Here is an 11,642-nt window from a genome sequence, read left to right on the forward strand (position 1 = left end):
CTTCCTGCTGACAGATAAGTCTCTCAACTTGTACTGGGCAATCCATAAAATAAAATGAAAATGCTGATGCCCCACCCGAGACAAATTAAATGCAGATCTCAAAGGAATAGGGCCTGGGCATGCTTTGAAGCTCTCCAGATGATTCTAATGTGCAGACAAGATTGAGAAACTCCTGATAGCGGAAGGGGCCTGGGGTGTCATCTGTCATGTGCTTTGAAATCTCAGCTCTGCCATTGGCATCTCCTCACCTGTTCTCCAGGGAATATCTTTTCATTTAGGTGATTATAGTACAGATAATCTTTCGAAGGCTTCTGCCACATTGCAGGTATTCTACAAATTATAGTTACTCTCCCTACTGTTAGCTGTTGACATATCCCAAGTTAGAATAATAGATTTTATTTTACTTTGTTTTCCAATAACCTTAGTATATGATATCCAGCATTCTGAGCTTCAGTAGCACTCTGGAGTAAAACTAACATATTAAAGGAACAGACTGTGGTGACCTATAAAATTCAACCACACTAACAAGGATAGTGAACATCATTGCCCTCCAGATGTCTTACATTTGTGCTTAGCTAAATCCACTCTGACCACACGGAGAAGCTTACGTGCCTTTTTTGTTTGTTTTTTTTTCCCCTAAAGTATATCTGTGTGAATTGGCCTTTCTTGAAGAGGCTAGTTAAGCACGGCAAGGCTTAAGATAACGTGTTCTCTGCCTTCTGTGATATGAAGGGCTTTTGACAGTTGTGAAGCCGACACATTTTTTCATTCTCTGGATCCACAGAGGGCTCACCAAAGAGACATGCATGGCCTGGCATGGAAAGGAAAATTTTCAGTCTTCAGTATGCTGGATGCACTCCAAGGTTGGAGTGGCCTTTACCTGCCTGACTTACTTAGCTTGGTCTCTTCCGACTCTGATGTAATAATTCTTTTGATTCCCCAATTCCAAAGGACCCTGTGTCCAGAGTGATTTTGTCCCACCTAACTTGGGCTGAACTTTGGCTGAAACTCCCAGTCCCTCTGGGTCTGTAAAGCTTCCTCCTTGCGGGAGAGAGAACATTTCCTCACCAAATCACTGCTCTCAAAACAAACTCTGGACCGGAAGCCCTTTGCCTGATGACTCTCCATCCACCCCCAGCTGTGATGCTCTCCTGGCGGCTGACCTCCTCCTGCTTCTGCCCTGTAGAGGTTGTGTGTGTTTCATTTCACTCCCAAGAGGGGTTCTACTTCATTGGTGTTAAAGTGATCACTCTAGAGAGTTTATATAATCTTCCACTTTCCAAAAATCCATCTTTGATTCCTAAGCACCTACATTCACCAAGCTGCAGAGCAGGAAGAGGCTGAGGCCGGGGCGTATACCGTTCTCTCTGTCTCGAGAGAATGGATAGAAGTGTCAGCCAGGCTACGTGACTTACCAAAGACCCAGGGGCTATTCCATGGTGAGAACAGTACCCACTTTGAGTGCTCCGATGCTGCCCCTAAGATCTTTACTTTTATTGTTTAATTTTATTTGTGAAAAATTCAAAGCTTTTTCACAATGGAAAATTTTAAGCACAGATAAAAATAGATAGATTAGTATGTGAATCCCAGGTACCCAAATTTAACAACTATCAGTGATGGTTGGTCAATGTTGACGACATCCTCAACATTTCGTCTATACCCTAACTCACTTTTCTCTCTCCCATATTAATCTGATGCAAATCCTAGACATTACAGTATTTCATGCATAACCATTTATAAAGTTCCTGTAAAAAATAAAATACTCTTTTTAAAAACCATAACCCCATAACCACCATAATAGTGTAACACATAAAAAACACACAATACTTCTCTGGTGGTCTCAGATATGTGTCGACTTAAAAAAATGCACGATGTGAGAGCTGTGAGTTAAGTTTTATTTGGGGCAAAATGAGGACTATAGCCGAGGAGACAGGATCTCAGATAGCTCTGAGGAACTGCTCCAAAGAGGCAGCGGGGAAGGTCGGGATAGATGTGATTTTGGCGAAGGGGGAGTACATGCAATCGAGCACATACTTTTTTGCAGCAGGTTTCTGCTAGTCACGAGGAGCAGTCGTCACCATGAAGGATTTTAGTGCTTTTCTAGATATGAGGAGATACAAGAACTGGGCTCATGAAATCGGCTCCTGAAAATATTTAACTCTCTGAAGACCTGTTCTGCCAGTTTTTCCCAGAGCACAGAGGCCTCATTTCTGCTCTCCACCCTGAGCTCCTTTCAGGGGGGGTGTTGAAAGTCATCAGCTGCAGAGCACATGGTTTAACCCTGGTAGAGGTGGATGGCAAGCGCCAGTGGCAAGTGCCGATTTGTAGTCGACGTATGCAATTTTCACATTTTCAGTTGCCACATACGTGTTATTATTGTTCACAATATTTTGATAGAACCATTATTTTAAAGTATTAAGAAATGTGAGATATAGTATATCTGGGGTTTAAAATCTAGCTGAAGGACCAGAATGAAAGGTACCAATAACGTAAGAGGTGTAAAGAAGAATGTTATAGATACTGTTTTACATACATTACATATATGTAATACATCACATATATGTAGTACATCAGACAGCAGGATCAACACAGAATACTATGCCCAGGAAAGAAGAGGAAGGGGGTATAATTTGAACAGGGCCTTGACAGTTAGGATTCAGACAGGTAAAATTTAAAAGGGCAAATACGGAGTTGGGATGTGACTAAAATCTCAGAAGCAAAACATACCAGACCTAGTGACGCAATGGTGAAGAGAAATTTTACCACAGCAGAAGTTTTATACCTTTACAACAAGATACCGAATAATAATATTAGATATTTATGTTGGATCTGATTCAGCAAGTGTTTCGATATCAAACTCAGGGTTTACAACTTTGCATGCACCGGGGAGCCCTTGAAGGCCTTTGAGCTATTATAAATGCAATTTAGCTTCATGGATAACAGCAAAACAGGAATGTAACATTTTGTCATTATTACATAAAATAAATTGAAGCGGAAGTAAGCCCTATCTATCTCCACACCACCATCAGAAAATATAATTAGGGGAAAAAAGTATCATTTAAATGATAGCCAGCAACACACAGTAGATATTAAGATTTTTCCAGGGACATTCTAACATCATTTGTCAACGGACATCAAATTAAATTGGGAAAAAAAAGAACATGACTAGCTTATGTCTCCAGGAAAGATATTTGAAGTTGTTTATTGAAGTGGAATTCAATCTCCATAATTTTGTGGCTCCCTCCTTTCAACCATAATAATTCATCTCTATAATTAAAGCCTAATGAAGCAAACAATTTCTTCTCTTCCTAATCAACTTCATCTGTGTGAGTGGCCAACATTAAAATAGAATCTTTCCAGTAAATGGATTCAGTGCTCTTAGTAAAAAAAAAAAAAAAAAAAAAGGAAAGAAAAAAAGAAATTCTTCTCTTTCTTTTGAAATTTTACATTTTACCCCCATTAATTAGCTTTATTTCCTTAAGAATGCTAGGATGTCATAAAGAGTACTAGGAGGGTTTCCTGATAACCTCCAAAACTAGAACAAAGCTAGATTATTATTAAATTAATCGATCTGCTTGAAATCAAAGACTGTATGGTGTCACCCATGATCTATCGAGGGCATTCATTCCCTTGCGTGCTCTGTCATTTAATAATGCTGAGGATGGTAAAGATAGAAGGTGAAATTTACATCTTTGCATCATCGTTTAAAATTTAAATACCTCTTAGAAATGTAAGACCTGAAGCCAGTATCTGCTAATGTCTTTGGACATGATTAGCAGACATCCAGCTGGGACTGAAAAGAAGATTAAGGCCAGGCTCCTGTCAAAATGAAGGCCCTACCAGGAGAAGATTTTGCAGAGTAAAGCCATCAAGGACAACTTTTTCAGTCTCTATAGCATCAGACGGAGCCAGCCAGTGAAGTCGCTTCAAAGCTGGCCCCTTTCCCCATGGGCAGATATGCCGGAGATCGCCAAGCCCAAGTGGCTAGTATTTCTGCTAGAAAATTGTGTGTTGTTGAAATCATTGTAAATAACGTTCTAAATACACTGCTTTGCAGATAATAATCTCCTTTATGATGGAGCCTTAACAGTGAAGTTCTTAAACTGGTGCTCGTGGCCTCAATGTGGCCACAGTTGTGGTCTCTTTACCCAACATTATGGTTCTTAAAAAGCTCAAACCAACGTTTAAAATAAAAAAAAGATATTTCACAGAAAGATACGCATTTCCAGCTTATCTTGGAAACTGGGAAGATGTGATAAAACTGGCCCTACTTTCCCACATGGTAGTGATGGGGTTCCTAGGAGCAGTCACCCTCTTTGGAAAGGGCAGTGTTCCCCATTCCTCCTGGGCTCTCAGCGCCTCCCTCCCCTGAGACTGTGTTGATCTTGGGTGGCCTCAGCCTGCAGCGGCTTGAAGCAGGGTTTCAGTTCCCGGCCAGTGATTGAGGTCGGGTCGTGGTGGTGAGAGCACCAAACCCTAGCCACTAGACCAGTGGTCAGTGACAAGGCCCTGGCCCTACGGCTCTGCAGAAAAAGAATTCTCACAAAGACTGAAAGTAGTGAAACAAGTAAAGTATTTATTAAGAGAAAAAAAGAGTATAGTACGTGTGGATAGACACACGGGCAGGCTCAGAGAGGGAGTCGCGCCTTCGTGGCAGTTTAAATCACTTATATGTGGCATTTCTTCCATGTTTCCGTTGACCAATCATTTTGATTTGCCTGGTTCAAAGTCTGTATTTGGTATATCAGGATTTTCCCGTGCATGCGCGCGCATCTCTTAGCCAAGATGGATTCTACCAAAGAGGCCTATGGGTAGACTTAACCACTTAGCATCACTCCCCTTTTGACCTCCAAGGAGCCTTTCTGAGCATGTTTAGTCGGGGAGGTCTCCTGACTTCAAGAATGAGGAATATATGGTCTTTTGTCTTCTATCTGGGCAGGGCCCAGCCTCCTCTCTCAACTGTCCTGTTATTTCTGTCTCAGAGTATTGGTCCACAAGGAACAAACTGAAACCGTTTGCCCTGGGGGCCCATCTGTCTCCTGCCTCTGTGTGACTCACCACTATCATTGCCCTTGAACTGCTTTCTTTTTCTTCTAGTAGAGAAATATTTTCCTGGATCCCTGTCTCCATAGAAAGAGGGGCACATCAAGACAACTAAGGGGAACAGCTGACTTTTCCTACACCCTACCTGCCTTGTTCACTCAAGTTCCCAGCCCGCCCACCCTGCCCCGACCCTCCCGTAGGCACTGGAAGTTCTTATTTATTTATTTTTCTACCGAAGTATAATTGATTGACAATGTCGTGCTAGTTTCTGGTGTACAGCAAGATGATTCACTTATACATGTATATATTCTTTTTCATATTCTTTTCCATTATAGCTTATTATAGGGTATTGAATATAGTTCCCTGCGCTATACAGTAGGACCTTGTTGTTTATGTGTTTTATGTATATTAACTTGTATCCTAAACATCTAATTTATCCCTTACCCCCTCATTTCCCCTTTGGTAACAATAGGTTTGTTATCTCTGTCTGTGACTCTGTTTTGTAAATGGGTTCATTTGCGTCATTATTTTAGATTCCACATGTAAGTGATATCATACTGTATCTATCTTTCTCTTTCTGACTTCCTTCATTTAGTATAATAACCTCTAGGTCCATCCTGTTGCTGCAAAAGGCTTTATTTCATTCTTTTTATGGCTGAGTAATATTCCATTGTATATATGTACCACATACTCTTTATCCATTCCTCTGCCGATGGACATTTGGGTTGCTTCCATGTCTTGGCTGTTGTAAACAGACACTGGAGTTTTTAACCCTGCCTCAAGACCGTGTAAGGGAGGAAAACATTTTCCTCAGCCATGTTAGGGACCCTGGTTTGGTTTGAAAATTAAACCAACAAAGACAGCTTAACAGGAGAAAGGCATACACATTTATTTAATATAAGTTTTACATGACACAGAAGCCTTCATAAGACAATGAAGACCCAAAGAAACAGTTAAGCCTGAGTATTTTTATGCCAGGTTTGATGAAAAGTGGGCAGTTGTATGGAAATATGAGTTAAGTGTAGTAGACTGGGGGAAACTAAGAAAGGCTTGTTTGAGAAACTCTTCTCGGCACCCCTTCGTCTTCAGAGATAAGGATGTTCCTTTCCTCCAGGTGTAGGGAGGGCACCTCTCACATGAGGGTTTTGTATGACCTGTTTCAGGGGAGAAGGGTGGAGACGGGAGAGAAGGTCAAAGTGGTCTTCCTTCTGTAGCTTTCTCAGTTAAAAAACAAAATTCAGGGCTTCCCTGGTGGCGCAGTGGTTGAGAGTCCGCCTGCCGATGCAGGGGACGTGGGTTCGTGCCACGGTCTGGGAAGATCCCACATGCCGCGGAGCGGCTGGGCCCGTGAGCCATGGCCGCTGAGCCTGCGCGTCCGGAGCCTGTGCTCCTCAACAGGAGAGGCCACAGCAGTGAGAGTCTCGCGTACTGCAAAAAACAGAACAAAACAAAACAAAATTCAACTGAGTAAAGATTAAAGATCTTATTGGCTTTATTCAACAATCCATCCCACCTAGCGAATAGGAAGGAGCTCTGAGGAGCTGTACAAAATGAGAGACTTTTACAGGCAGAAGGAGCGGGAACAAGGAAGTTGTGCTTGGCAGAAAAGCAGGTTGGTTACTGCAAGGTCACTTTCCTTTAAGGGATGCAGGGGTCCAGCCGGCAGGTGACCTCATTGGTGCTGATCAGGGGATTCCTGATTCCCTGGTTTAAGGTTCCATTTCTGGGAGAGGCAAGCCTCAGTTTGATGATGTGGGGTTTAGCATGAGTGACTCCATTTGGGGCTTACTGTCTTGTTTCTCCCATCTCATACTTCTTCAGCTTAAACTATTCAGTATGCCAAGGTGCTATATTTGGGGTAGTATGACCTGAACCCCATCAATGGCAGTTGAATTCTTTGGGGATGGTTTCCAGTCAGGCAGATAAAGGGAGTTCAGAAAAATTCTCTTCTTCAGCTGTTGATTCTCAAATGTCTTCAGCTCAAAATAATCCTTATGCCACTGTGACTTATTCAGAGCCCCTTCAAGAACTTCCTGGGAGAGAGTGGTGAGGTTACAGGGAGTAACAAGATAGTGCGAGCCATGCTGTGATGGGAGAGAGCCCGCTGGTACTAGGGTGCAGCGGGGGGACATGCAAGACAGGGAGAACTTGGGGAAATGCAAGTTGACAGAGATTCTTTGCCTGACCAAACTGTAGTCAGGCTCCTGAACCTTCTCCTAGGCCTATCTGTGCACTTCTTGGTAAAATCCAGTTTTAGCAAGAACCCTGCAAAGTCAGTTTGACCAGCACCCCCAGCGTGGATAACTGACCGGGTCCCTCATCCTCCACATCCCCGAGGTGACGTCCCATCACCCTAGCCACCTTCAGCAAGAGTCCTGTTGTGAATTTAGCCAGAGCTCCCCAGACCCCTGATGTGTCCTCTTAGTAATTTTCCATCCACTGACCCCCACCCTGCTCCTTGGCGATAAATCCCCACTTGCCTGGGCTCTTTCTGGAGCTGACCTAGTCTCTCCCCCACTGTGAATCTCTGCAGTGGCCCCTGTGCCTACTGTGATGGTCCTGCATTAGCATCTTCTACAAGCGCTGCTGAATTTTTTATTCTTTAACAAAGTAGATCTGTGATTTGCGAGGGAAATGCCAAGGGTTGGCACTGGAGAAAAAGCAGGCCCTTTTGCCTTACTTATTAGCACATGTAATCATTGCCGCTCTGTCCTCCCTGTCAGCCCGAAGTCAGGAACTCCATCTGTGTGGTTCACTGCTGTACCCCCAGGGTCAGACACATAGGTGAATACTCAAAACATACCTGCTGCCTGACACTTGGACACTAAGCCTCATCATGAAGGAGAGAAGGTTTTACCAGATTGGTTATTAAAAAAATATTTTGAGGATCACCCAGAGTCATCTGCCACAATCGGTTTCACGTGCCTTTTGGGAATCCAAGAGTGACAAGGGGAACCCATACCTCCAGCTTCATGCGTTTTACAAAAGTCATGTCTATCCCTATGTGGAAACTTTGCAAGTTTTATGAGAGGCAAGAATAGCACATTGACTGCAGATATGAAAACAACCCTTCACCCCTCCCTGAATCCATATCTAATACAACTTGACTTCAGAGCTCCTCCAATGAAGAGGTGGAATTTATTCCTCACCCCTTGAATTTGGCTTGGCCTTGTGACTTTGGCCAGTAGCGTACAGCAGAAGTGGTGGTGTGCCAGGCCCCAACCTAAGCCTCTAGAGGCCTTGTGTGCTTCTACTCACTTAGAGATCTGCAGCATCATATGTATAAAGCCAGGCTACCCGGCATGGGAGATACATAGCTCAGTCAACCCATTGGCCTAGGAACCAAAAACCAACCACAAGCAAGTGAGTGAGGCCATCCTAACCCCGCCCCTTGATGATCTAAATCTGCCCATTGGTGACCTAAACCTGCCGTCCTGCCCCTTGATGATCAGCTGAATCAGCCTGATGCAGATGACAAATCAGCAGGTCCACCCAGATGACTGAGTAGTGAGCAGTAATAAATGCTTACTGTTTTAGGTCACTGGGTCTTGAGGTGGTTTGTTATTCAGCAGTAGCTAACTGATACAGCAAGGGAAGGTGATTCCTCATCTCTGCTTTTTCTCCCCCGCTGTTCCCTTTGGTGCCTCTCTTCCCACCAACCTTCCAACAGCCTTTCTCTTTCTATTATTCATCCTTTAGAGCCTGCAGTCACATTACATGCGGATTTATAGATCACCACTGAGAATTGAAAATGGAATCTGAATACATAGGAAAAGGCATATTTTTTTTTAAAAAGTGAGAAGTATGTCATGCAGGGGCTAATTGTGTGTGCATGGTTGAATGGCTGAACATGCCCTGGAGAAGTGTTTCAGCATTCCATCACAGCATGCTCATAATAGGAAACACAGGAACGGTGTGTGCAGCCTCATGTGATCGTAGAGACCTCAGGTCGGGGGCTTTCCAGCTTGCTGTTCAGAGGCAGAAAAGAGACGGAAAGCTGCCTGTCTTTTCTGGTGCACACAGATCGCAGTTAGGGCATGTTTCCTGCCTTGATCCAGAGAATAAGCTCACGAGGAGGTAACAGAAATGGGAGTTGTTTTTTGTTGTTGTTGTTGTTTTTTGAAATGGGAGTTTTGACATCAGAAGGAGGGATACTTTGGTGGACAGAATTGCATCTCTGTCTCAAATGGCCATTTCCCCCTGGGCGGTACGGCCCAGGATGAGGTGCGGTTGTCAAGGCCAGCCTTAGCCCAGGTGAAAGAATTAATCTGTTTCTGCAAAACAAACAAACAAAACAAACCACTAATTGTATTTGCAATATAATGTTTTCACAGCATTTTCTGCTTATTTACAACACTTGTTTTTTTACAATTGTGAGAGAAATAACCCATGTTCAAAGAAGTTAAATGACTAACTCCAAATCGTAAAGCATTCTGGCGGCTGGGTGGTTAACTACCCCGTGCTTTAATTTCCTTGATTGTATTAGTTTAACAAATATTTCTTGATCATTTACCGTGTACCATGTATAAATGGGACTGTCTCTTCACATAATTTGGAATCTTTTTCTGGAATTTTCTTTAATTGGTCACTGTATAACATATATGAAATCTGAATTGCTAATTTAAAAGGAAAACTTGTTTTAGGAAGTTATATGCTTAATCTAGTACCAGCCTAACAAAGTGACAATAAATATCACAGGAAACAATTTTAAACATTAAGTTTAAAATATTAGTGTTGATTTTTGATGAGAGAAAAATGTAGTATTTCCACAGCCAGACCATATTAGACCTGCTGGATTTTTCAGGCACTGAATTAGTAACCTTTTGAAACAAAACAATGTGTAGTTTTCCTGTTTGGGGGCAAAAACTCTATTAAACCTTGTTTGTAAATATGTTGACTTTCTCCTAATATTTGCCCTCGGTCAGGAGGAAACAGCTGTGTGTTCAGAGTGATATAATACCCTTTAGATTGTGCTTTTATTATTACATATGGAATCATGTCTTCTACTTTCAAATATTTGGAATGGGTTTCAGAAATGCATCCCTCACTGTTTACAGTGGATCCAGCTGACAGCAGAAAAATCTAGGATGAGATTAAAGAGACACTGGTATTTTCTGACTTTAAAAATAATTTTTTTTTTACGAAAAATGACAGGTACTGCAAAAGTGATTACAGAGCTGGTATAAATTCTTTTTGATAAGCGGCAAAACATCTATTAAAATAAAAGCATGATTTGAAACTTTAAAAGAAACAAATGGTCCAGGCTTGAATGTGGACAGGAGGCAATGAACAGTGTTTGCATTTGCTGGGGAAATACAACTCTCGCCTACAGTTTTATGAAATCTATTCCCACCAGGTTAGTCTCAATCAGAACTGAATCTCTCTTTGTCACTCCTGAGCTCAGTCATCTGATTGGAAACAAAAGAACTCTCCAGAAGATAGTCCATGTCAAGATGCCAGATATATGGGGGCAGACAGACCCGAGAGAGGAAGAAAAGCTAACGGATGGGGTGAAGCAGAGATGTTACGTGAAATCCAGAGAAATTAGCAAAGCCATGTTGGTGTGCGTGAGGAGGAGGGCTCAGGTCCTACTCCAGGTGAGATGTGATAACACGGCATCTGGCAACTCAGCAGGCAAGACACTGTTTCACGAGAGTAAACTGCAGCCCAAGGTGTGGACCTCCTGGTGCGGAGTGAGGCAGACCAGAGCATCGACATCTGGGAAACGTCTGCATCCCTCACAACTCCCTCCTGTCCATCCACAGCTCCCTGCCTGGCCTTCAAGCCCTAAGCACGCTCGGGCAGAGGCTCCTAACAGCCTTTGGTCAGGGTCTGCCATCAGGGACTTTCCCCATCGGATGACCTCTCGTGGCCCCTACTGCAGGCACTGGCCCCCGGTAGCTCACCCCACAGGGGAGGGCCAACCTGCCCTCTCTAGATCCCACTGTGGCTCTTCTGTTATGGTAGCCCCAGGAAACTAATAGAGATGTCCAGTTACATTCGAATATCAGATATACAACAAATAAGTTTTTACTATGCATGTATTTGTTGTTTATCTGAAATTCAAATATAACTGGGCATCTCATATTTTTCTCTGTTATTTTTCTTTGCTGGCAGGTCTGGCTATGTGGGTACCTGGAGAGTAGAATTCTAGGCAGAGTGAGGAACAATAGTGCCTGGTGTGTTTGGGGAAAACAGAAATACACCTGAACTGAAGTGAGCAAGGGAGAGAATGGGAGGAGTTGAAATGAAAGCGGGGTGGCCAGAGAAAACCCAGGACGCACTTGTGCAAGTTATTACACTAACAGGTTATCATGTGCTGTTTATCTGAAATTCACGTTTAACTGGCTGCCCTGCACAGTTATTTGACAAATCTGGCAATTCTAGGGGGGAACAGATCCCATGTGATCTTGGAGTCGTTGTGAGACGTGGACGTTTACTCTTCCTGAGAGAGTCAGCATTTGGGCAGTGTTTTTTCTCCAGGAACTATTTATATATTTTTGACTATATTTATTTATTTTTTCTTAATTGAAATATAGTTGATTTGCAACGCTGTGTTAGTTTCAGGTGTATAGCAAAGTGATTCAGTTATATATATA

Source organism: Monodon monoceros, unplaced genomic scaffold (genome assembly GCF_005190385.1).
Source record: "Monodon monoceros isolate NGI ecotype Baffin Bay Population unplaced genomic scaffold, NGI_Narwhal_1 Super_Scaffold_9, whole genome shotgun sequence".
NCBI classification, from domain to species: Eukaryota; Metazoa; Chordata; class Mammalia; order Artiodactyla; family Monodontidae; genus Monodon; species Monodon monoceros.